Raw genomic sequence first — 24894 nt, forward strand, 5'->3', positions numbered from 1 at the left:
ATGCATTACTTTACTTGTCATTGCTTTACTTTACAATCCAGTGGCACTCTGCTTTACTCTCAAAATTAGAGCCCCATGTCTAGATGATGGCCCTGTGTGAAAAGGACCCAAAATGGTAACATTTTCAAGGCATGTCAAATTATTCCTATGCTGCCTTTTGGAAAAGGCGCATCCAGACCTTTTTTTGCTCTATTTGTGTACGTGCAAAATATAGCAGACCTGTTTTATCATTAGACTACAGAAGGATATTAATGTCCTTAGCTCACATTAAGTGTGTGTGAGGGGGATTATTTATTGCAGTTTTTGATGTGACTATATTGAATGAGCTATGTGGACCTTGCAATTTTAGCCAAATATCGTTGAATGTTTTCTGTCAGATAAAGAAATTAGCAGGAAGTCCATTTTGGACTGGCTATTTAGAGCAAGACGCAGACGTGTTATTCGCAAGTAAAAGCTAGGGATAATACAAGGTTGAAGCGCCTGCTGGAGTTGATAGAATCGTGACTGTTGCGATCAACTCAGCAGCTCTCCAAGCAGATCCAGGAGTAGAATTCAGTATAAATTAGGATGCCCTGATCCCATGCAAACTTCAGCATAAAAATGCAAAAGCAAATAGAGCTTTTAATCTGCACATATATTTCAACGACTCAGACAAATTCAGTAAAAACAGTCATTTTCCCCGCACTCTCAATGAGAAAATCAGATGTTCATGTCTGATCAAAAATCACGTTTAGAGAAATGTCCCTAAGTACAGATATACATGATACTCAAATATACTGGAAAAGTACCGTGCCTTTAATAATGAAGGCCCAGCTAGGCATGGAAAAATAGTTTCAAGTAATCAATTGTCACCCGTCGTTTTTGGCAGAAAGTGTCCTGGTTCTTCCCTGGGTCTGAAATTGCTTGGAAATAAATAGGTGGCTTTGTGTTTCTTGGAAACTGGGAACAACATCTCTAGCTGTTTTTGAGGTATGGGTTGAATCCCTTTCCTTGTCTCCACCCCCTCCGTAAAATTGCCACCGCCTTTTCACATAGTTAAAAAATTGGGTGAACTTTGATATTTGTCATATACTTAAATTATGTCCATGACCAAATGTGAGAAAAGTTTACGTAACAATTATAGAGCTGGGAATAATTACCGGTGAGTGTTATTTGATAAATTTAGCCTTTTTGAGGGAGGGGTAGGTGGGGGGTAACTGTATACAATTTATGAACATGTTTATTCACTAATCAAACATTTGACAGATAGCGTCTATGAATATTTTTGGTATGTAGATAATTTCTCAACAGTTCGATTAGAGTATTTGACATCTGAAATTTGGGACGTGTTTTTTAATTCGATTTGATACATGGTTTAGTTGATATAGTTCCTCTTCCCTGTTTGAGTAAGAATCGGGTTTCTGGCGCCCAATACTCCCTTTTTAAGAGTTCAAAATTGACTCTGAATATTTGGTCAAGTTAATTTAAAGTATAGCATGTTTGAGAACTGCCCCGGCACTCCGCGGAACATTTCTAACAGTTCCTGCACCTTGACTTTCAGAAAATTAGACTTAAATTAGGCTCCTAAATCACGTAGCCACTTTTGACAATGTTACACAATGTTCTCTAGGATATTTACGGAAAGTGACTATTGAAAGCCCAGGAAAACAGCCCAAATGAATTTAGTTCTGATTGGTAAGAGCAATGTTCGTGGACAATTTGTTGAAAGATCTTAACATTTAACCACTTAAGCATTTGTTATCATGCTTTGAGGGCGTTTGTGACAAATTTGTAACATACTAAGACAAGTCCTGCTTTAGTACAAGGTCCATCCTGTCAGACATCAGATCTACTGCTGATGGGGGAGCAATTTACATAAAGAATATGTTAAATGTTCTCTTGAAGCATACACAGTCTTCTGCTCATACTTACCATCTCCTCCTTCCTCCTAACCAAAAACAAACAAAGGCCTCTCTACTGCCTTAACATCAGGATTAGAAGCAAGTCCCGCCCGGGAAAAAAGATCTGGCGATTTGAAGTTTTCATATTTTCACTTGCAAAGATACAGCAATCAGGTTAACCTAACCTTGGGAGAACAAAAAAGGCTCCAGCTAAACAATAGCGTTAGCAAGTCAGTTTCTTAAATCCATTTATTTAAACGAAGTGTGACCTCTATCGTAGGATTTCGAAACTTAATTAAGATCACTTAAACCCCAAGGTTATTAAGGTTGGGCTTCTTCCTATTTAAAAATCCCACACCAAGTAATGACTCATCTATACAAAACTAGCTTGTTGAGGTTCCCAATCACAGCACGCTGGTTCCGTGGCACAGTAAAGCACATACCGTGTTGTGTAGTTGAGTGCAATTTCCCCGTTAGAGCTGGTGTACTCCCAGTTCTGCACAGATTTCAATAAATCAGTAGAAAAAACCAAACGATTTAGGCCTTGTCTATATAGAAAGGTTAGGCGGGTATAATCTAAGGTGAGAATTTAAACCAATATAGTTATACCGGATAGTCCCTTGTGTGAACACTCCTGTGCTAGTGTAAACGGTTGTTTATACAGGGAGTTATTACAGAATAACTATTTAGGAATAACTGTCTGTGTGGACTCTCTTATCCCAGAATAAGATTGCTTGGTTCTGGTTTAGTTTAATCTACTTTTAAGTAATCGGGAAAAGGGTACTCCTATTATTCCAGAATAAGCACATCCACACGTGGAGTTATTCAGAATAGCTAATCCACTGTAAATCCACAATCTACTTTACTCCGAGTTAATTTTCAAGAATATATCTTGTCTACATAAAGAAACAAATGTGGATTAAGGTAGCGTATGAATTTAAAGTGGACTAGGAATAACTCTATACGCAAATCAGGAATAGCTGTTCTGCTTTAAATTCACAAGCCTTAAGGCCTTTTTACGGTTTGATTTATGTTGCCTGGGAAGGGATTTTATTAACTTCACCCCAAAAAGCTACTCACAGCAGAATAACAGTGTCCAGTAATACTGATACAAAGGTGTAGGCTGCACCCCTGTAAACAACAGTGGAATCTCTAGTGTAGAGGGCTCTGACAGATCATTTACAGCACCGGGTCAATTAAATCAGCCTGGTGCTGAAAATGGCTGCTGGAGCTGGAGACCGTTTGCACCAGTTTTGCTAATATTGGTGTAGTTGCAGTGGGATTAGCAATGACAGGACATTTTTATTAAAATTCCCGTGTTGATGAGACCTTGAACGCAGACTTACCCATTTTGTTACATTTAGGCTCAATCTAAACTGTACAAAGTTTAGGGAGAACAGTTAAATCAGATCTATCTTCACTTTAGGACTATATAAATCAGTGAGAGGATTTTATAGGGGCTATAAATTAAAGGCTCCCATCCTTTAAACACAATTCCTACAGACTTTACTGTATTAAGCTAATTTGATATAAACAAGTTTACATTGGTTTGCGTGGGTCCACAGCAGGGGGTTGCACTGATTTAACTAGGTAGATTTAATTTCACCCAAAGCAATTTTGTTTCTAGTATAGACAAGGTCTAAGCTTGTAAACGCTTTCTGTCAGGGACCAAGCCCTCCTATATGTCTGTTCAGCTCTTGAAAGTTTCTGGGGGCTACTGTAGTGTAAACACCATTCTTAAATTGTTATTATTTTACTAATGCAGAGCCCCGGCCTGACCCAGCGCTCTGCGCTGCGCGGTTACCTGGCTGGCTGCAGCCGGGGGGCGCGGCTGCCTGTCCCCGTGCTCTGGTAGGCGCGGCTGTAGCGCCGCCAGCCACCAATGCTCCAGGCAGCGGGGTAAGGGGGAGGGGTTGGATAGAGGGCAGGGGTGTTCGGGGGATGGTCAGGGGCGTGGGTGTGGATAGGGGTCCGGGTGGTCAGAAGGTGGGGAACAGGGGGGTTGAATGGGGGCAGGAGTCGGGGGGCAGTCAGGAAGGAGCGGGGGTTGGATGGGGCCGCGGGGGGCAGTCAGGGACATGGGTTCCAGGGGCAGTCAGAGGAGGGGGGAAAGGAGTAGGGGGTCCAGGGGGCCGTTAGGAAACGGGGGGGGAGTGGATGAGGCAGGAGTCCTGTGGAAGCATCAGGGGGTGAGAAGCAGGGGGGTTGGATAGCGGGCGGGGCCAGGCCACCCCTGGCTGTTTGGGGAGGCACAGACTCCCCTAACCGGCCCTCCATAAAATTTCGGAAACCGATGTGGCCCTCAGGCCAAAAAGTTTGCCGGCCCCCCTCTAGCTCTAGCATCAGGTCTGAGGGGGATAGGGACAGAGGTAGCTGGGGTAGGATTGGGGGATGGAGAGAGGAAAGGCAGAGAGCTGAGCAGAGGGGAGGATTGGGCAAGTGCAAGAGGAGCTGGGGTGGGAGTAGGATTGAGGGGATGGGACTCGGGAGCAGTAGGAGTTAAGGGAATGGATGGGGATCAAAGTTGCTGGTGTAGAGGGCAGAAGGAGCTGGGACAGGGAATAGGTATGCGGATGAGGTAGCATGGGAGGTTAGGGCCAGTAGAAGCTGGGCAAGCTGTGGGGGAAGAACAGTGTGTTTTATCCCTTCCTCCAACTCCTATCCTGTCTGTCTGTCTATTTAGATTGTAAAATCTTTGGGGAAGGGATTATCTACTACCTTGTATTTGTTCAGTGCCTAGCACAAGAGGGTCCCATTCTTGGTTGGTCCTTAGGTACTACCATAATAAATATGATTAATAATCATTAATCAGAGCCTCATTGTAGGAGACATCATACACATACCAAGAGATAGTACCTGCTTTGAAGAGTTTATGATTTAAATCAACAACAATGACAAATGGTAGGAGGAAAAATGATCAACTACCTCAATGTAATTACACTTCTGAAAATTCTAATGGAGCCAGGACCAGAGGGCCCAATTCTGTGAACAAATACAAGCTTAACTTTAACCACAGGAATAATTAAGTGCTTGCAAGATTGGGGAGGGGGAGTCACTCTTTCCCTCAGTTTCCCATTTGTAAAATGAAAATAATGTTACTTTCTTTCCCCCACCTCTTTTCCATTTTGTCAGTTTGGACGGAAAGCTCTTCAGGACAGGGACTGTGTCCTATTATTTGTCCAGTGTACTGTGCAGCTGGGACTTCCAGTCAATGGGACTACACAGGTGCTTAATGTTTAATGCCTGTCTAAATGTTTGGGCCTAAGTGACTTACCAAGGCCATACAGGAAGTCTGTGGCAGAGCCAGGAACAGAGCCAAGTCTTAGTCTAGTGCCTTAACTATTCATGTCATTTTCAGTATTTCCATTTAAAGTTATGAGTGACTTTCTGTAAAAGCAGCAAAGAATCCTGTGGCACCTTATAGACGTTTTGGAGCATGAGCCTGGAGCATGGAGATGTAGTGCATGCATCTGATGAAGTGGGTATTCACCCATGAAAGCTCATGCTGTTAGTCTATAAGGTGCCACAGGATTCTTTGCTGCTTTTACAGATCCAGACTAACATGGCTACCCCTCTGATGAGTGACTTTCTGTTAGTATAGATGCTGTCCAAGCTGCTCTTTCATCATATGTTTACAGGACGAAGAAAAAAGTTGGTAGTGGGAGTAAAACCCAGAAATGTGTACATGACAAAGTATTCAGCTGTGCACACAAAATCCATGTACAATTGAGTTATTGGCCCACTCCCCCTACTGCCTAGTCATTAGAGGAAGGAACTGCATAGAGTCATCTTGCTTCTGGCAAGTATCTATACTAAATTAATAATACATTATTTGCTCCTGTACAGGGCTCTTCCATATGAGGCTCTCATAGTGCTTACAAATGCCTATGAATTTTGCCTAAGGTAAGTTTATAATATACTACTTCTAAAATGTGTATAGAACAACTAATTTTATTTGTATATTCTGGAGGCAGCATATGGCATATCTACCCTTCCCCCAATAAGATCCTATGTCCTTTTTTATTCTCTACATTTTGGTGCTCTGATATCACTAATATACAGGAAGGGTGGTGGTGATCCAGAACAGGAGCGCCTCCCTCTGCATTGATTTCAGCACCTGGAGCCTGCTAAAAAGCCTCAAATCCTATGAAGTTGTTACCAGCGGTGCCCAGAGCACATTGAAGGAATGACAGGCTTTGGTCTGTAGTCACCAAAAGGTGACTTAAGTAATGCGCTGGCCCGTAAATACAACTATGATTTTACTCCAAAGTTTCTGTTTGCTTACTGTATGTAAATTCCATGGGACTATACCAGGAGTTGTCAGACTTTTGTGCTGGTGACTCTTTTCACACAGCAAGCCTCTGAGTGCGACCCCCTCCCCTTATACACTAAAAACACTTTTTAATATTTAACACCATTATAAATGCTGGTGGTAAAGCCCGGTTTGGGGTGGAGAGTGACAGCCCGCAACCCCCATGTAATACCCTTGAGACCCCCTGAGGGGTCCCGACCCCCAGTTTGAGAACCCCCGGGCTATACAGCCAGCCTCCCATGTATTCTGCAGTTCCTGCACTGCAGAACTGTGAAGCAGATTCTGTTTACAATTTTAAACAAAATAATGTTGAAATGTGAAGATAAAGTTTGTAACTGAGGCAGACACATATTGCTAGCTAGGGATGCAGAAACTCAGTCTACCCCAGATGAAAGTCAGCTCTACACCCATTCTTAGGACAGGCGGAAAATGGGGAGACAAGAGGATCACCCCAACCCCATTAGGAAAATCTTCATCTACCTTTAGATGGCAAAAATAGCACACCAGCTCCCTCACAGCATGTCAAAACCTCCAGCTCCCCCATGTCATTTCTAAGATGCAATTATGTTTTGCCCCTACAAAATCTGCCGCCTTTGAAAATTTAGTGGCAAGGTGAAATACACGGGATTGAATATCAGCATCAATAGCATAATCGGAGTGCTTGTACCATTCATTTCTATATTCCATGTAATATAACCGTCCTGTGAAATCATTGCAAAACCAGGAGACAGAAAATGTAGAGACAACGTTGGGCTGTGAAATAACAATACTTTTCTTGCTCTTGTCAAGCCGTTGAATTTTTCTGTACATAAAAAAAATCCATTGCTGATTACAATGCCCCAAGATATAAAAAGGGGGCAAATGCCTGATTTGAGTCATTTAGAGTAATGTTAATCTAAAGAATATAGATGATTTGTGGAGAGATTAAATCGCTGTTCAAATCTACTCTGCAGTTCAAGGATACGCAAGCAGCGACGTATATATTAGAATAGGTTTGGTCTGCATTGGTTTCTGTAACATCTGCTAAACAAGCCAACAATGACACCTTTCAATTACTGCTGGCCTTGATCCTTCTTGACCAGTGTGTATTCCATTCCCAGACCCTTTCCCCGGCAAACGGTTCGATGGAATGGTTTCTCTTTGTGGAGCCTGTCGTTAAACTACTCACTTGCTAATGGTTTGGGTCCTTTATGGCAGGTTAAGGACTAAATTAATGGGTTAAATTACTTTATTTGATAAGAAATACACAAAATTGCTTGCATGTTACCATTTGAAACACAGGCATGGGAAGAAATCTAAAGAAGCCAAAGTAATTAGTACATTTGCTTCTAGAGAAGAAGACGACGACCAAAAACAAACAAACAAAAAAAACCTAACAAAACAAAAACAAAAAACCAAAACCCCCACAAACAAAAGAATGCACAATCCTCTTGGTCATCATGGGTACTTGGCACCTGAACTCTAAAGTTCTGGGCACTGCAGCCAGTCATAACACTGCATATGTTTAACATTATCCAGTGATTTCCTCTTTCACCCTTGCCAGCTATTTGGTGGAGAGGAGTTGACAAAGAGTTGCATACTTTATCGGGGGGGGGGCGCGGGGGGAATGTTGCGCTTACTTGCCAGATGGACTTAATTAACCTAAAGCATGATTCATTCATTCATTCAATATTAATTTATTTGCGAGAGCTGTCCAGACTTCCTTATCTAAATAAGAATCTTTCACAATCTAATGTTTAAGGACACTTGATGTTTTCGGAGAACATTGATATATTTAATTATAACATATTTTTAAAAAAATCTTTCATAAAGAAACAATTAGAAGGCAATTTTTAGAAAATGCGATATCACATTTCAGAAATCGGTATAATTTTAGCGTTACTTATACACATTTCGATATAAAACACAACAAGGGACACGTTTCACGTTAAATAAACTGAGTGTTGCTTAGTTTTTAATACGAGTACGCCAAACATGAAACAGGTGATTTGTCAAGCTAAGACATAGACAAGAGTCCATGTATGAGATGATCTCCATATAAAAGATCTCTTGATATGCATTCCATTATACATCCACCTCCCGTGTCTCCGTAGTTAAGGTTACAGCTAAGTATCGGTTTATAATTTGCTCACATGGACGACTGCTTGACCGAATAATTCCCCGCACCCTGAATCCTGGAAAAATCCGTCCCCGCCGGGCGCTGTCTGTCTTGTAACCTGCACAGGTAAAGAGTCGCTGGAAGGGGCGGGGCTGGGACTCTTCCACTCCCAGCTCGGAGCGTCGAGCCCCCCAGTCACAAGTCCCAGCCCAGACACCGGCCCCGCCCGCCATTGGGCCGCGGCTCTTCGGGAATATAGGCGCGCCTGAGCCAGCTCGCAGCAGTAGCCTGTGCCCCCTCACTTGAGCCCTGCTTCAATCAGCGGCGTCCCGCGCCCCAGCCTGCCAGGCGAGCTGTCCTGCTGCCCAGCCGAGCAGGGGAGGGGCTGCTCGGAGCAGACGGTCCTTTTTCCTGCCAGCTGTTGTCCGGGGAGGGTCGGAGCGGTCCGGGTCAGGTCCGCTCCTCCGGTGGCTCCGGCCCGGCTGCCCCGAGATGACGAGCCCGCGATGCGGATACGCCAGCAGCGACGACCAGACGCAGGCACAGTGCTCGCTCCCATCATGATGCCGCCTGGGCCCCGTGCCAGTGGGCAGAGTCCCTGAGCCCTCGCGGACGCCAGGTGAAGAGTGCGAGGCGGCCGGGGGGGGGTGCGAGCAGCCGGGCCAAAAGCGGTCCCGCATCCGCGGCCCATGAACGCCTTCATGGTGTGGCAAGGACGAGCGCAAGCGGTGGCGCAGCAGAACCCGACTGCACAACGCGGAGCTCAGCAATGCTGGGTGAGTGTCCGCTAGTGAGCCGGCCCTGAGCCGGGCGAGGGGACTTTCTCCGCCACCTGCCCCCGGCCGGAGTGCCGGAGTGGGGGAGGGTCCCGCCTCTGGGAGCGCGCGGAGGGAAAGCTACCGAGTGCTGCTGGTACCGTGCCGCAGGCGAGGAGTGGACCGGGCTGGTGCGCTGGGGCGCGGGTATGGAAGGATGCTCAGTGCCTCTCGCGCCGGGACTGTGGGTTAGCGAGGGAGCTGAGGCGTGGAGGTGGCGGACGATGGGGCAGCCGGGGCTTCGTGGGGAGGCGGTGTGCCCGGGATGATGCGGGTGCAGCGGCGGGCTGGTGTGACGCACGGGTGGTAGTGGGGTATGGAGCCACGCGGCGTTGGGGGCTGCACTGGGGGATGGGGGATGGAGGCGCCGGACGCCAGAGGGGGGAAGGGGCGCTGAGGAGGCCGGTGCTGGTGCGCGCGCGCACCCCTCGGGCCCCCATGGTGGCGGCCGGGGCAGGCGCCCAGGTGCTGGGTGGGGCGCACGGAGGCGCACGAAGAGCGCATGGTAACGCGGTTGGTCGCCCCGCAGGCCACACGCCTTGGAAGCGGGCTGTGTCGCTGCGCGGACAAGAAGCGCCGTTCGCTGGCGAGCCGACGACGGGAAGCGTCTCCGCGGTGCAGCACATAGCAGGACATCCCAACTACACAATAGTACGGCCGCGCCGTGAGGGAAGCACGCGTGAACGCGCCTGAAACGCGGACAGCGCCGGACAAGCGGCCATTCTGGCGCACGGGCTGGGCGGAGGCGCCGGCCGCCGCGCGCCTGGCAGCGAGAGAGCACGCAGGATGTGCGGGAGAGGCTTGGCCGCCCTGCCTACCCGGGCAACCGTACCCCGACCGGAGTGCGCCGCGCCCGGCGCGGCTCGGCCACTACCGGGGAAACTGCCACCCCTGGCTGCATGCCCTCTCGATCGCTGCAACCTCAGCCCCCGAACCCCGGACCCTCCCGCTGGGACGCGGAGCGGGAGAGGCGAGCGGCCTTTTTCACCGCCGGTCTGGCAGGACGAGCTGCTCAGCTGGCGCCTAGGTCCCGGCTTACCCCGCGCACGCCGAAGTCCGCGCGCACGGCCGAGAAGTTTCAGCCAGCTTACGCCGGCCGCATCCAGCAGGCACCTCCCCGCGGCCGACCGGCTGGGGCAGCTTCGCTCCCCCTGCAGAGCCTGCGGCCTGCCAGGGGCCCCGCTGCACGCCTTACTCAGCGGGCAGCTGTGCCCGCCGCCGCAGCCCGGGCTCTCCCAGCTCACCACCCGCCGCAGCCCTGCCAGCCCTCGGCGCCGCCGAGGCGCAGCAGTGACGGGAGCCGCTGGAGCACCTGTCGCAGGACGAGCTGCTGGGCGACGTGGATCGCACCGAGTTCGAGCAGTACCTGCACTTCGCCTGCAAGCCCGAGCTAGGGCTCCACTTCCCGGGCCACGACGCCGGCCTGGCCGCTCCAGACGCCCACGGGCCCATCTCCTCGGTGGTTTCGGATGCGAGTACTGCTGTATATTACTGCACTTACCCAGACGCCTAAGAGAGACGGTCACTCCCAGAGCTCTCGCGGTGCGAAGTAGCTGGGAGTCGGTGGCGGACTCCCTGGTGATGGGAAGCCTTGTACAGAAGGGTGTGTGCTTTGCTCCTATTTATATAATTTATTGGGATCTTCACTGGAGCTATCGGACAGCCAACCTGGGTCGAAAAGGACTTACCTGTATGTTATAACAACCATGTTTTATCTCAAACAGATAACGGTCTTCTATAGCTGGCTGACCTGCAACTGGTTCATCTGTTTTATATGTCAATGTCTGTCTATTTTGTAAGAGTAATGATAAAAGTGGTGCCTCTTGCTCACAATGTTTTTACTAGTTAAACTTTTTAGAAATGCCTCCTTTAAAAGATTTACTTATTTTGTACTTTTTAGAGAATAAATTACTGAGATTTCTTATACATTTGTTTTTCTGTACTAGCAGTATTCCTTTTTAGACCATGGCAATATCAATCCTGCTCTAAGCAGAGAAATCATGGAGTGGGGAAAAATGTAATTACTTGGCCTGTGAGTGATTTCCTGCCACCAGTAATTTGGGCAACGGATCTCTGGAATGAAACAAGGCTTTTACTTGCCAAGTTTGGACTCTTAGTGCTGAAATAACGAGACCTCCTGTACTCTTGTTTGGGGGACACTACTGACTTCTGTGAACAGTACTGATTACCAGTCTAGAAGAGCAAACTAATATCCTTTGGCCTAATGTTTTCTCTTTGTTGTTCTTGGGTCCTCTTCAGGCATAGTATAATTCATGCTGATCCTTCAGCTAGGTTTAGATTATTGTATTTTTATAGCAGTTGCTCAGGGCCTCAGAAGCCATTGCTGCTGAAGGAAATGTAACAAACAAGATTTCAAGGTAAGGTGCTTGTTACTAGAAATGAATCCCGGCCTAGCAAATAACTTTAAATGTGAACTTCCCCTCAGCTTCAACATTCCTGTTTTGATATGTCTCCACCAGAGGGGAAAAAATAGATGCATCAAAATCACCTCTGTAAAAACACAAAGCCAAATGACATTTCTAGAAAGGACCTTGGATTTTGATTGGGGAGTCTGTTGAAATAGTTCATCAAGGAATCAAAAAACCAAATATAATAAGTACCTACATACTAGATGAGTCTTCATGGAACAAACTAATGTTACCTTCTGGTGAGCTGGAATCTCAGACTGGATAACTGACCTTTTTCCTGACAATTTAGGAAGGCCACCACTGCTTATTACCAACAAAGATAACTACAATTCTGGCCTGTGTTAGCAGCTCAACTTCAGATCACTGGGAATATCCTAATGTACGCAAGCAGATTAATTTAATTTCAAATAAATACTCTATATGCATGGGATGGTAAGTATTAAGCAGAGAATATAATTTTATGTAGTATCTTGTGATCAAGAGGCAAAATTCTGACCTCATCTAGGCCAGCATAAAGCCTGAGTAAACTCATCAATGGAGCTGACTAGTTCATAGACTTCCATGGAGTTATTCAAGATAATACATGGACTAATTAAAATAATTTGATCCAAATTATGATTTCAAAGTGCTTTCTACAGCATTTAATGGAACAACAGTGAAGATGAGCACAGAACCCATGCTCCAGAACACAGTGGCAAGCTAAAACAAAGCAGGGCAAGAGTGGTAGCAGGAATGGTAAATTTTAGGGATGAAGAGCATTAATGTGGTCTAGGTATGTACTTTCATGCATTCTTCTAAGGCAAACATGGTAGACTATGCCAGTTTCTCTTATGTACCGTTGGTGATGAAAACAACGTAAAACAGAATCTAGAATGATCAGGTATAATGCAGTAATACACTTTTTTTGGTATTAATTTTTCTTCTCCCAAATTCTTGTAGATATCACAAAACTTAAAATTGTACTGCTACATTAATAAATGGTACACGTGCAGTTTAAATAAACATAAATTTATATATATGAATCCTCTACATTAAATAACATTAAGACTGATCTTAAACTAACAAAAGCAGGAAGTGCTAGAATTAAGGTTGCAAAGGTAATCTTAATTCTTTCAGTCCCTTTGTGCTTTACCTACATGATCACGTGCTCTTTTTTCCCCACAGGATCCCTGCTTCATTCAGTGCATAGGATGAATGGTGTTTATTAAACGGGTATCTATTCAATATTGCTTTTTATCCTCATCATTCAGTGTTTAGCCCCAGGCATATTTTTTTTATTGCATGCCAGCCAAGCCTTGGAGTGAATACAAAATTATTAACTTCCTCGTGGGCTTTTCTACTGTGCTCCCATCATAATATTTTAGTTCTTTACACACAATGAATTATCTTCACACTACCCATGAAGTGAGGCAGTGGTATTATCCCCATTTTACATACGGGTGCACAGACTACAGCCAAAAGTGTCAAGTTGGGTATCCCACTTGAGATGCCTGGGGTGTAATTTTTTTTTTTCAGAGTACTTACCATTTTATGTGTTCAGAGCAGAACTCCTATTGTCTTCAGTTGCAGCTGTGAGTACCTAGCACTTTTTCGCAAGCCAGATCCCAGGTTTGTCTCAAGCTGATGTATCCCAAAAATGAGGACTACATAGAGACCACCTGTGAAAATGTTGGTTTATATGACTTGTCTAGCATCACATAGGAGGCTACCACAAGGCTATCCTGTCTCCTGCTGCAGCCCACTCCTCATATTTCACACTTCCAAGTTTTTACAACACATGAGATAGGATTCCTACAGAGAATAGCTTCATTCATTACACAACCCCAATTCATTCCCAGAGCACTGTTCAGTTTCTCACTGAATGAGGCAGTAATTGCTGAATGTCTCATTGAGGTAATGAGTAACTGGTTGCAGGAGTAGGATGTTAACGTCTACATAGTGGCACCATATGTGTGGATGGAGACACATACTAGCCATTAGGTTTCACAGGAATTTCTTAAATAGCAAAGCAATGTTAAGTTGCTGGAATAATTGATTCAGTTCCAAGTTCTCCAGGGAAGTATCTTCTAGTGACCACAGAACCTTCTTCCCCAATTCCCCCAGGCTCGCTCTGTTCTCTTCTGCTACTATTCCCCGTCAAATCCCACCTCATACTACCCATCTCATTGCCTCCCCCTATCCACAGCTACTGCCCACCATGCTCCACAGTCCTTAGCTCCTGCCCCTGTCTCCTCTCATGTCCCCACCAAGCTTCTTCCTCTATCCCCTACATCTGGTTCTGCCCATGTTCTGCTTCTATTCTCCCACCTCCTTCTGTTCCTGCTCTTACCCTCCATCTCTCTTTCCCCCACAGGCTTCTATCTCCCCTCCCTGCAAGCTCTTACCCCTGTTCCCCCTGCTGCATCTCTTCCCTTCCCTGATATACTCCCACCTGCTTTCAAGTAAGACTGCCACCTCCTCACTGCCAGTGTGCCAGCTGGGGGACCATTGAGAGCACTGGAGAGAAAATCTCCCTGCTGTTTGTTCTAGTGTCACAGTGGCTCCCAGATAGTAGGAGGAGCAATTGCAGTGAAAACGCAGCTCAGCCCTTGCATCTCTGGGATATGGGGCTTGCTGAGTACGAACAGAATCATCAGAAAATTCTAACAAATCTTCACTGAGGATGTTCAAGCTAAGCCCCCCGCCCCAGACTTACAATGGCCAAACAGCGAATTTTTATGGATACAGCAAAAGGGATGTCCCTGACACTGAGCTTTACCCCTGCTAAACTGAAAGTCCCTGCTCCAAAGACTCTAGTAGAATAAAACGATTGTAAGAGTTGCTTTAACATGGCCATAATAATGTTTTTCTCCCTGGCTTTTAATTCTTGGAAATGGCTCAACCGTTTTAGCTGAAAGTATCCAAAACACTTTGGCCTGAGGCAGGCACCTGCCTTGGAAAATTTCAGCCCAAATTGTTTAAATCTTCAAAGTGAGTATTAGTGACTGAAAATAGGGTCTTATAATGCAGAGTGTCAGACAAACTATAACTAGAGGTGTTGCTATCTACACTACTTATAGCAGTAGTTCAGTGTAATGACTTTGGCCTTGCCTACCTACAAACTAGCACTGGTTTAACTAAAATCTATTTAAATCTAATTTAATTAAAACTGAGCAAGCCTCTGTATAGATGATCTTAAATCATTTTTTAAAATGGCTTATATTAATTTAGTTAGTTAGTTCCTTGGGATGGGTTTACTCAGAAAACATATTGATTTAATTAAATTAATTTCTAAATCAAATTGGTGGTCTTATCATGTGTACACTTATGAACAGGTTTGTGTAAAATCAATTTAGCTTACTGAAGATTTTAAACATCAAATTAATAGGAGGCTTCTGATAAAGGTGTTGGACCCATGTAATTAAATTGATTAGTAACCAATTTAGTTGAGGCAGTGTGCCTTCTGTGTGTAGACCGCTTACCAAATTAAGCTAAATCAATATACATATTTTAAATATCAGTTTAAGAGTGTCCGCACAGGCATTTGCCCTGCTTTAACTAAACTGATTTACCCTTTAAACACACCTTTAATTAAACTGGTACATATTTGGGTATAGAGCAGGGCTTTCTGACCAACTGTTCTGCTGAACTCGATAGCATTAAAGACCTTTCTGATAGAAAACAGGGGCTATTTGTGTGGTATACTCATTATTCCTCCAGCTTGTAGTTATGAGTTGCTCAGAGATTTTAAATAATAAATCTGCATTATTTTCTCACATGATATTGAGAATTTCAGCCAAGTGATAAATATCTTGGTTAGACTCTTCCATGATGTATTGGTCAGAATGCTGGCCAGGGAGGAAGAGAGAAGAACAACTATTTCATACTACTGAAATGACAGTGCTTTGGGGCATTCTGAGTCAGATAAGAGTTAATAGACTTTGCAATGAGACAGTAGGTGCCATGATACAAGTAATACTGATCACAGAAAAGCTGAGGCAGTATCAACTCAGATGGTTGGGTCATGTGAAATGACAAGATGTGGGATATGTAGGCCAGAGAATACAGGAGTTGTCACGGGACAAGGTCCACAAGGACAACCTAGAAAAAGGCGGTTTGAGATGCTGGGTACATGGATAAGGTTGGTGTCAGAATGGAAGACACACTTGACAAGAACACTTGGAGATGAAAAATGAGACTGTTGATCCCGATTGACGGGATAAGATGATGAAGAAGCTATTGAGAATTTCAGATCAGATTCAGCTTTGAAGTGTAGTTATTAGTGGCTTCTGGATATAGTAATACTGTATTTTTACATAGTATTTTTCACTTCAGGATAGTAAAGGACTTAAAAAATATTAATGAATTGTCGCATAATAGCTATGTCAGAGAAGGAAACTGAGGTAGTGAAAGGTTAAAGGACTTGTCCAAGATCATAGACAAAGGCTGTGGCAGAACTGAGAGGAGAACCCAGATAACCTGAGTAACTTAAAAAAAGTAAGACCATGATCTGACCACAACATTTATTATTGGAACATGTGAACAGCGTATACTGAAGCTAATCATTAGGGGAAAGGTGCTTGAACTGAAAATGTCAGCATTGTCTTAAGGCTTATCTATACTGCAGGCTAAATCGATGCCACTGTGATTGATGCATCGTTGTCGATTTAGTGGGTCTGGTGAAGATGTGATGAGTTGATGGGAACGCGCTCTCCTGTTGACTTCAGTACACCACCTGCTCAAGAGGCAGAAGGTAAGTCCACTGGAGAGCATCACTCGCCTACATAGCACGGCATAGACACCACATTAGGTCAATGTAAGCTATGTTGCTTACGGGAGTGATTTTTTCACACCCCTGAGTAATGTAACTTCCATCGACTTAAGAGGCAGTGTAGACCAGGCCTTAGATTTCAAATACTCCTCTTTTCAAAATAAAATCATATATTTGTTATCACAGCTGTATATATAGCACTTGTAATATTTTTTTGTCTGACATAGGAAAATGTCAAAGTAAGTTAAAAATATAATGTTATCAGAAACTAGGTTCTTGCAGCTTTAAAAAACAGAAACAACCCAACTGATAGTTTTAAGAAGTAGGAGTGTAGCATCTTCTGTAACATTTTAACAAACAACAATTCAATGAAACTCAAATATAATTCCACGCCTTTGCTTATCAGAGTAAAAACTTGTTTCATGGAGTATTCCTTGCAGTTATCAAGGGAATATAGTTATTGTTCATGTAAAGGGTGGCAGCTCCATTTACCCATAGAGAATATATTTAGGAACCAGCAATCTTGGGCTCTTTCCAAGGCATTGTGGAATTACTTTACAGTGTCTGATTTACTTTAAAGCTTCTTGTTATGGCAGTTTAGAAACAAAATTTATTCTGCACACATCCTGTTTAAAACAAATTTTTCTCCTCTGTTAAACAAAGATAAAGAATATTAGAATATGTTTTTGCAGCTAAAGGTTGCATCTTGATTAGCTAAAAAGGTAAACCAATATTTGTGGATTCATGAACTGATCGTTTGGCATGATGCAATTTTTTATTTCAAATATATAGGTTATTATTTCTCACTTGCAAACTGGGCCTTAATGTTATTCATATTGTGCCATCATTATTTTGTTTTACCTTTTGAATTTTTTACACAAGAATATTGGGGCTTTTTGTAAGCTAGCAAGAATTAGAGAAAATTTCCATGACTGTGTGCATTGTGTGAGTATTCAGAGAACATTCTTCTGTCAGGGAGTGAGATCCTGTTCACCTTGCTTATGTGAAAGCAACAGAAATCAACAAGAACTTTGCAAGAGTAAGGCAAACATTTATTCATTTATTATACCTGTGAACAGAGTATATAATACTTATTGGATATATAAGTGTAATTTTATTAAAACAACTGTTAACAATATCTTGTATTTATATAGAAACTTTGTTTCAGAATGATCTGATACACTTCTTAGAGAGTTTTCACACGGAACCACTTCACTCACTGCTAATTTGGAATATTGCAGCAGTTCAATACCAACAAACATTTTAGATGTGTGATGGAAAATTAAGAGAGTCACCAATTAAAGCTACAGAGGGATATTTAGATAGTTAAAATGTGATCACCTAATCAGGGATTTGTAGGACACAAGAGCTTTCACTTCTACTCTTGATTGAAATTCCCACCTTATTTTCACTGCAGTTACTCTTGGAAAGGGGGATGGGAGAGACACATGCATAACTGCTACACAAGGGAGGAGGGGGCAGTTCTATGTTGAGGGGAGGAAGCTACTCTTTCTTTGCTTACTCAAATCCAAAATCTGGATCCCCCACCCCACAACCATCAAAGATGCAAAGGAGGAGCACCATCATTCTAAGCCAGAGACTGAAGTGGTGTCCACAAAAGAGCCATTGCATCATTTCCTCAAGCCCTCTTAGTTTCTGCATGAAAGGGCAGTGAGTTTCACCTTTGTGTGAAATGTACAATGGGATCTTTAATGATTATAAATTTAAATGCCCCGGAAATGCCATGGTGGTATTATCATTTCTGATTTTAGTTAAGAAATGGCCACCTGCTAATTCATGGGCAGATACAGTGTCCCTTACATGTACACAACTGGCATTGAGGGTAGCTACCAGAAATTCCAGACGATAGGCTGGAATGGCAGCGCAGCAATATGGTGTGTTTGTGTACGGGAGTGTTCTGTAGTCTTTTACTTTGGAGGAGTTGGGAAAATGAATTTTGTCTTCCCAAATCATCCTCACACTTCAAACGTTGAAAATCACCCTAATTTCTGGGGCACCATCCATTCGGTCACTTCTGGAAAGGTTTTCTTTTGAAATTTCCAAGCCCTGGAAAGCAGAAAGAATAAGGTTTTCACAATATTGGAACAAGATTTATATATGTTATAAATGGAAATCCATGTTACTACAACAATAAGATTATATTTTAAAATACAAAAGAGTCAGGGCATGCAAAAGTAAACTTGTCCAGCATGGACATATGGAATCAGATCCTCACCTGTTGTTACTCCATTGAAGTCAGATATTTATTAGCTTACCTGGCTATTGATAATATTTTATACGTGCAGGATGAGCTAGTTAATGTTACTATAGGATGTTACTATCAGATAGAGGTGTGATGGATGCCTATAAATAAACTTTTTTATTCCCTGACTTATTTTTACGCGTGTAACTTTAGCTCTGTATTCATGTTGGTGTTTTTCTCCTTTACTCAGGTATTATTGTTGATTTGGCTTTTTATTTTTATTTTTTTAGAAAATGGGGGGAAAGGAGAGAAAAAGATACTGCCTGTGCAAGTTAGCATTTAAAGCTCATGCCTATTGCGGGGAAATTCACACCACCAGTCAGTGTGCAACATGTTTACAGTGTTAGAACTGATGGGAGCTTAGTGTAAATGAGGCTTCAGCAGCCAGATCACTTCTCATCACTGCTGGTGAAGAACAAGCATAGTTAACATGGTAGTAAGGGAAAGAGGTGAAAGGATAGTCTAGTGGATAGGGCATTGGGATAGGACTTAGAAGGTCTTGGTTGCATTTGTAGCTTAGCCACAAACTTCCTGTGTGTCCATGTGCTAGTCACTTAATCCACTTGGTTCCCCATCCCACATAACAGAACCTTATATCAGATGGGTGAGGATAAAGTATTTTAATGGTTGTGAGGTACTACAGTGATGAGTATCATAGAAGAACAGATCTGACTCTGGGAGTTTTCTCTACACTGCAGCTCTCACTGGCTCTACCACCAGTGTAGCTGAAGTGAATTATTTTTTCTAAATGTTCCCAGTGTAAAAGAAGCCCAGTCGCCCCAGTTACACTTCAAAGTTCACCCTTCATAATGATGGAGTCTGGAGAAAGTAGAGTTCATGTAGCACTCATAAGGGAATGTCATGGTGAGATTTACCTGTGCTCTGCCCTTTTAGGAATTGAAGGTTTGCAAAGGGGTTAAGGGGGGAAGCTCTGGGTGCAGCAGCAGAGTTGTGTGTACACTGAAAGGCATGGACCGAGTAGCAGTGGGGGTTGTGCAAGCTGTGTTTGGGGTGATTTATATTAATTTTAAAAAAATCTCAGTTTGAAAATTGTCCCTGCTCTTGGGAGTATAACACTTGGTGAGCACAGGCAAGAGAGGCTCAATTACAATGATCTGACCTCTCTGTGAGACAAACCTACCTAGAAGCGACTGCAGACTGTTCCAGGAAAAGGACCCAGGGAAGATTTAATTGTTTGCAAGCAGGATGGCCAGGAGAGAATTAAAGACCATTCACCTGAAGGAAGGAGAGCTTTGATACCAGTTGAAGAATGAGCTTTTAAGAGAAACCTGTTACTCTCTGGGCATATTTGGGACAAATTGCAGCAAAATGAATAACAATAATAATAATTGCTTTAATCAAATGGATAAGAAGCTATTTAAATAGTGAAGAGTTAGAAGATCAGGGATTGTCTACGCTGCTAGCATTAAAAGATAAGATTTTGCCTCCAATTCCTACAGAAAAAGAGGAGTCAGCTGAAACAAAGTGGAGACAATTCAGAAACAATTTGCTGACAAATTAAAATTTCTTGACATATCGTTTTAGGAAAGCATGAAAGAAATTAAAAGATAAACCCCTGTATAAAATCATCACACCCACTCCAGAAAATAGAACCCATTTTAAAAGAAGACATTAAAATGACAGGACAGATATGGAACTCTCTACAAAAAGATTGGTTAAGCCTAAGCAGTTTGATTTATCAAACTGAAAGCGGGATTTGAAAGAGGCAAGATAACCCAAGCTATAATCAAAGCAGTTTGCCCATGATTGAGCCTCAGGAGCTACTTGGTGGGAAAATCTAATCTGAGCCTGCAAAACTGAGGAGCATGTTATGGTTTTGTTACCAGGAAAAATATGCAACTGAACTTTATCTGCAGCTCTCAAGAGCAGCACAAGAGCCAAAAGAGGCACCTCAGGATTTCCTAGTCTGAACATTTGATTTGAGACAGAAGATATTGTTTGCCTCACAAGAAGTTGACTCTGAGCTAAGATATGACCCTTGACCCTGCCCTGGTACAAAGCAAGTTTCTCCATTCAATCCTAACAGGACTGCAGAATGATAATATTCAGGCGGTGATGTAACTTTATTTAAAAGATAATCAGGTTGCAGGTGAGGCCTTATTGGAGAAGTTGCACACCAAAGTAGAGAAACAAAAGTTGACTCATTGATGAATGAAATCAGGGAACTAAAGGCTAGTATTAATGAAATCAAAGGTGTGAAAGCCAAAATTAACATATTAAAGCAAGATGTCCAGACATGTAACAAAAGCACTCCTGGGCAACGCCAGAGAAAGGAATGTGCTAGCTGCAGGCTATCTGGCAGAAGCAATACTTGACCACAGTTTCAGACGTGTCAGGAAGTAATGCTGGAAAATCACAAGAGAGCAGACACAAAGCTGTCACTGCATCTGATTTACCAGAAGCCGCCTGCATTTGCCATCTTATACCCAAGTAGCAAACCAGAGTAGCTAATTTATTTGGAAAGAGATGTGTGATGTGTTTAATCAACAAAACTCAAGCCCTGTAGGACACATGCACAGGTGTGCCTGGTTTGAGTCAGTGGGTGGAAGATAATCTCTCAGGGACATGCTTTAGAAAGTTTGAAGAGCTACTGGAAAGAGAAGATGGGAGTTGAAAGCTATCAGTGGACCTCAAACCCCTTACAAAGGAAGGATTGAAGTCCGGTTTCAATTAAGCAAATATGATGACATCTTAAATGTTTTGTTGCTGGTCACTCCACACAAATTAGAGAACTTGATCATTGGCTACAATTAAGAAGATAGTAAAAAAACACTGATGTAATTCACCTGATGAGGCACCAGCACCTAGCCTCATTAGCAATATGAAATGTATATTTCCTTATGATGGTATGGCAAAAGTGGAAGCGCTTGTGAACCTCATCAAAACAGCAGTTCAGACAATCTGTGCATTCTTAAAATGAAGAGAAGGGATGTAATTATCCCCAAAGGAAAAAACATTAATTTAACCTGTTGGGTTCATACAGGCCTAGATACTGAAAGCTGGACAGCAGTGTTTGAACAAGATGCTGCTGTTCACTGGCCTGAAGGTTTGGACATAAAATACCTCAAGAATAATCTTTCCAGATCCATATCCCTGTCCATAACTCATCAAAACGTACCATCATTTTGAAAGGACAAACTGTGCTAGGAAATTTACAGCAGATTAAATCTGAAATTCCCTGAGGGTATTCATCATATAAAATAGTTACAGGCAGCATCAGTGTCAAAAGACAGAGCTGGGAGTACCAAGGATCCAGGACTAAGCCAGTAAAGAGAACAGCTTCAAACTGAGGGGATGACCTAGATCTGTTTGAACCAGCAGTGAACATGAGCCATTTGTCAGAGATTCAAAGGAAAATGGTCCAGCAGATGCAAAAAGAAGAGTCCAAAGCTTTCTCCAGAAATGATGGAGACACAAGGAAGATCTCTAGTCTGCAGATGTACACAACCAGCAACTAGAAGACTGACTTCTCAGTGCCCCATCAACTATGTAAAGAAATAAAGGAATGGCTTAAAAATCCCCTAAACAGGGACCATGCTATTTGTCACCAGTGGTATGTGTCTACAAAGAGGATGGTAGTCTAAGACTTTTGGTAGACAATCAGGAATTTAACAGAAAAGCCATGCCAGACAGATTTCCATTCCTCAAATCCAAGATGTTCTGAACGGATGAGGAGGTAAATCTTGGTTCTCAGTCTTAGATCAAGGGAAGACCCAAAACCAAGGTTTCATGACTGAAGAAAGTCATCATATCACAACCTTCGTTACTTCATGGAGTCTACATGAATGGGTTACAATCCCATTTGAGTTAACAAATACACTTGCTGCCTTCCAGTGAAGTATAGAAAAGTGCCTTGCGGAACATAGGGATGTGGTGTGCATTCCATATCTGGATGGTGTTTTTATGTACAGTGGCACCTTTGAAGAACACATGGAGAATATAAGAAGAATGTTGCAACAGTTACAGAAGCATGATATTAAAATGAAAGCTTCTAAATGTGATCTCTTTAAGACAGAGGTACATTACTTGAGTGTCTGCTGAAGGTTATAAAATGAATCCAGCTGACATGTTGGCTGTTCTTGCTCTTGTAGATGAACCATTAAACACCATAGGGGAACTCTGTAAGCTGCTATGCCTCCTATTTACTATTGAAGGTGCATTCAAGACTTTTCCCCAATAGCAAAGCCACTGTAAGATTTGCCTGTTCCATGGACTCAGAAAAAGAGGAAAGCCAAAAGTTAAGGGAAGCAATATGGATGGATATCCTCCTAACTGCCAATTACCTCAACTGAGCAACACCAAACAGTTTAAAACCAGCTGATTGCCTAATACAGCCACCAATAATACCTATGCTGATTTTTGCTTTACCCTTTATCTATCATATAGATGCTTCCAATAAGGGTATAAGCACAGTTTTATACCTGTGTCAGGAAGGCAAATTGAGAGTTATCAGTTGTGGGTCAAGAACACCAACTGCAGCTGAGATGAATTATCTCCTTTATTCAGAAAAGCAGGAGTTTCTAATGTTGAAATAGGCTGTAACTAAAAAATTCTGTAACTACATCTATTGCTCACAATCCTTCATGGTATACAGTGATAACAACCCATTAACCTGTTTTCCTCTCTGAACATCATAGCACACTGGTGGGTTGCAGCTGACTTTAACTTCAAAGTTAAATATTGTCCAGGGAAATCTAATGTTGAGGCAGATAGTTTATTCAGGATACTCTTCAATATGTAAAAATATATGACAGAATGCACAGAAGAGATTCCTCAAGAAAACATTTTGGCAGCTCAGAAGGAAGATACTGTTATTGTTAAAATTCTCCCTTTTTTCAGGTCCTTGGGGTACAAATTTAATAACCGAGAGAACATAGGAAGATGTGGTAAGATCTCCACTCTGGTGTGTGAATGTGGCTGCATATGGATAAAGGTGGAATACTTTATCAGAAAATTGAGTTACGAAATCAACTGGTATTAGCTGAACAATACAAAAGGCAAGTATAGCAAGACGTATATGAAGAGATGGGACATTTGGAGCTGAGTGAGTAAACAGTCTTGTAAGAATTCAGTTTTATTGACTGCAGATGAAGAGAAACTTCGAACATTATGTCACTAGGCTCTGTACATGTTTCAAGCAAAAGAAACACAACCAACCTATCAGAGGTCCACTAAATAATATAATTATAACAGAGCCATCCTAGCTTGTATCAATAGACTTCTTGCATCTAGAAAGATGCCAAGGAGGATATGAATACATTTTAGTCCTAGTGGATCACTTTGATATGTTTATCTAAGCCTACCGTACCCTATGACCAAGGCAAGATTGTGGCAGACAAGATTTTCAATGACTTTGTTTTAAAAGTTTGTTTTCCCAAAAGGATTTGTCATGACCAAGGGGCAGAGTCTGAAAATAATATATTCAGACGTTTGCAGCACTGTGGTAAAATTGAAACATCTCATAATCCTGTATCACCCACAGGGCAATGGTTAAGTAGAAAGACTTAGCCATACTCTGCTGACTATGTTCAGAACCTTGCCAGACGGAAAAAAAATGGTAGTACTCCCTTAATAAGGTCATGTAAGCCTATAACTGTATATGAAATGAGACTACAGGATTCTCACCCTTATAATCATTATATAGAAAATCAACAAATTTGCCCATTGACATTGCACTTGGTTTACCTGTAAACTATGAATCTGCACCTGGGGACAGAGAAAAATGGAAACTGCAGATGAAAGAAGCTTATGAACTGGTACCAAAATGTCCTCAAAAATCTGCTGCTCATGGAAAGAATCACCACTAGCCATCACCTACAGTCCCCAACTAAAACTTCTCCAGCGTATCATCAAAGATCTACAACCTGTCCAAAGATGATCCCTCACTCTCACAGATCTTGGGAGACAGGCCAGTCCTCGCTTATAGACAGCCTCCCAACCTGAAGCAAATACTCACCAGCAACCGCACACCATACCCAATGGCTTGAAATTTTTTCAATATTTTTTCATTTCGTCTTTTGGAATGGAGTTTCTGTTAGTACGGAATCCTCTCCCTATATAGCAATCAGATCCAGTACCTCCCGTGCGGTCCATGCTGGAGCTCTTTTTCGATTCTCAGGAGACTGCATTGTTACCTGTGCTGATGAGCTCTGCGTGGTCACCTGTGCAGATTAAGAGCTCCACGCTGGTCAAACAGGAAATGAAATTCAAAAGTTCGTGGGCTTTTCCTGTCTACCTGGCAGTGAATCAGAGTTGAGATGCTGTCCAGAGCGGTCACAATGGTGCACTGTGGGATACTGCTCGGAGGCCAATACCGTTGATTTGCG

This window comes from Chelonoidis abingdonii, chromosome 2, assembly GCF_003597395.2.
Source record: "Chelonoidis abingdonii isolate Lonesome George chromosome 2, CheloAbing_2.0, whole genome shotgun sequence".
NCBI classification, from domain to species: Eukaryota; Metazoa; Chordata; order Testudines; family Testudinidae; genus Chelonoidis; species Chelonoidis abingdonii.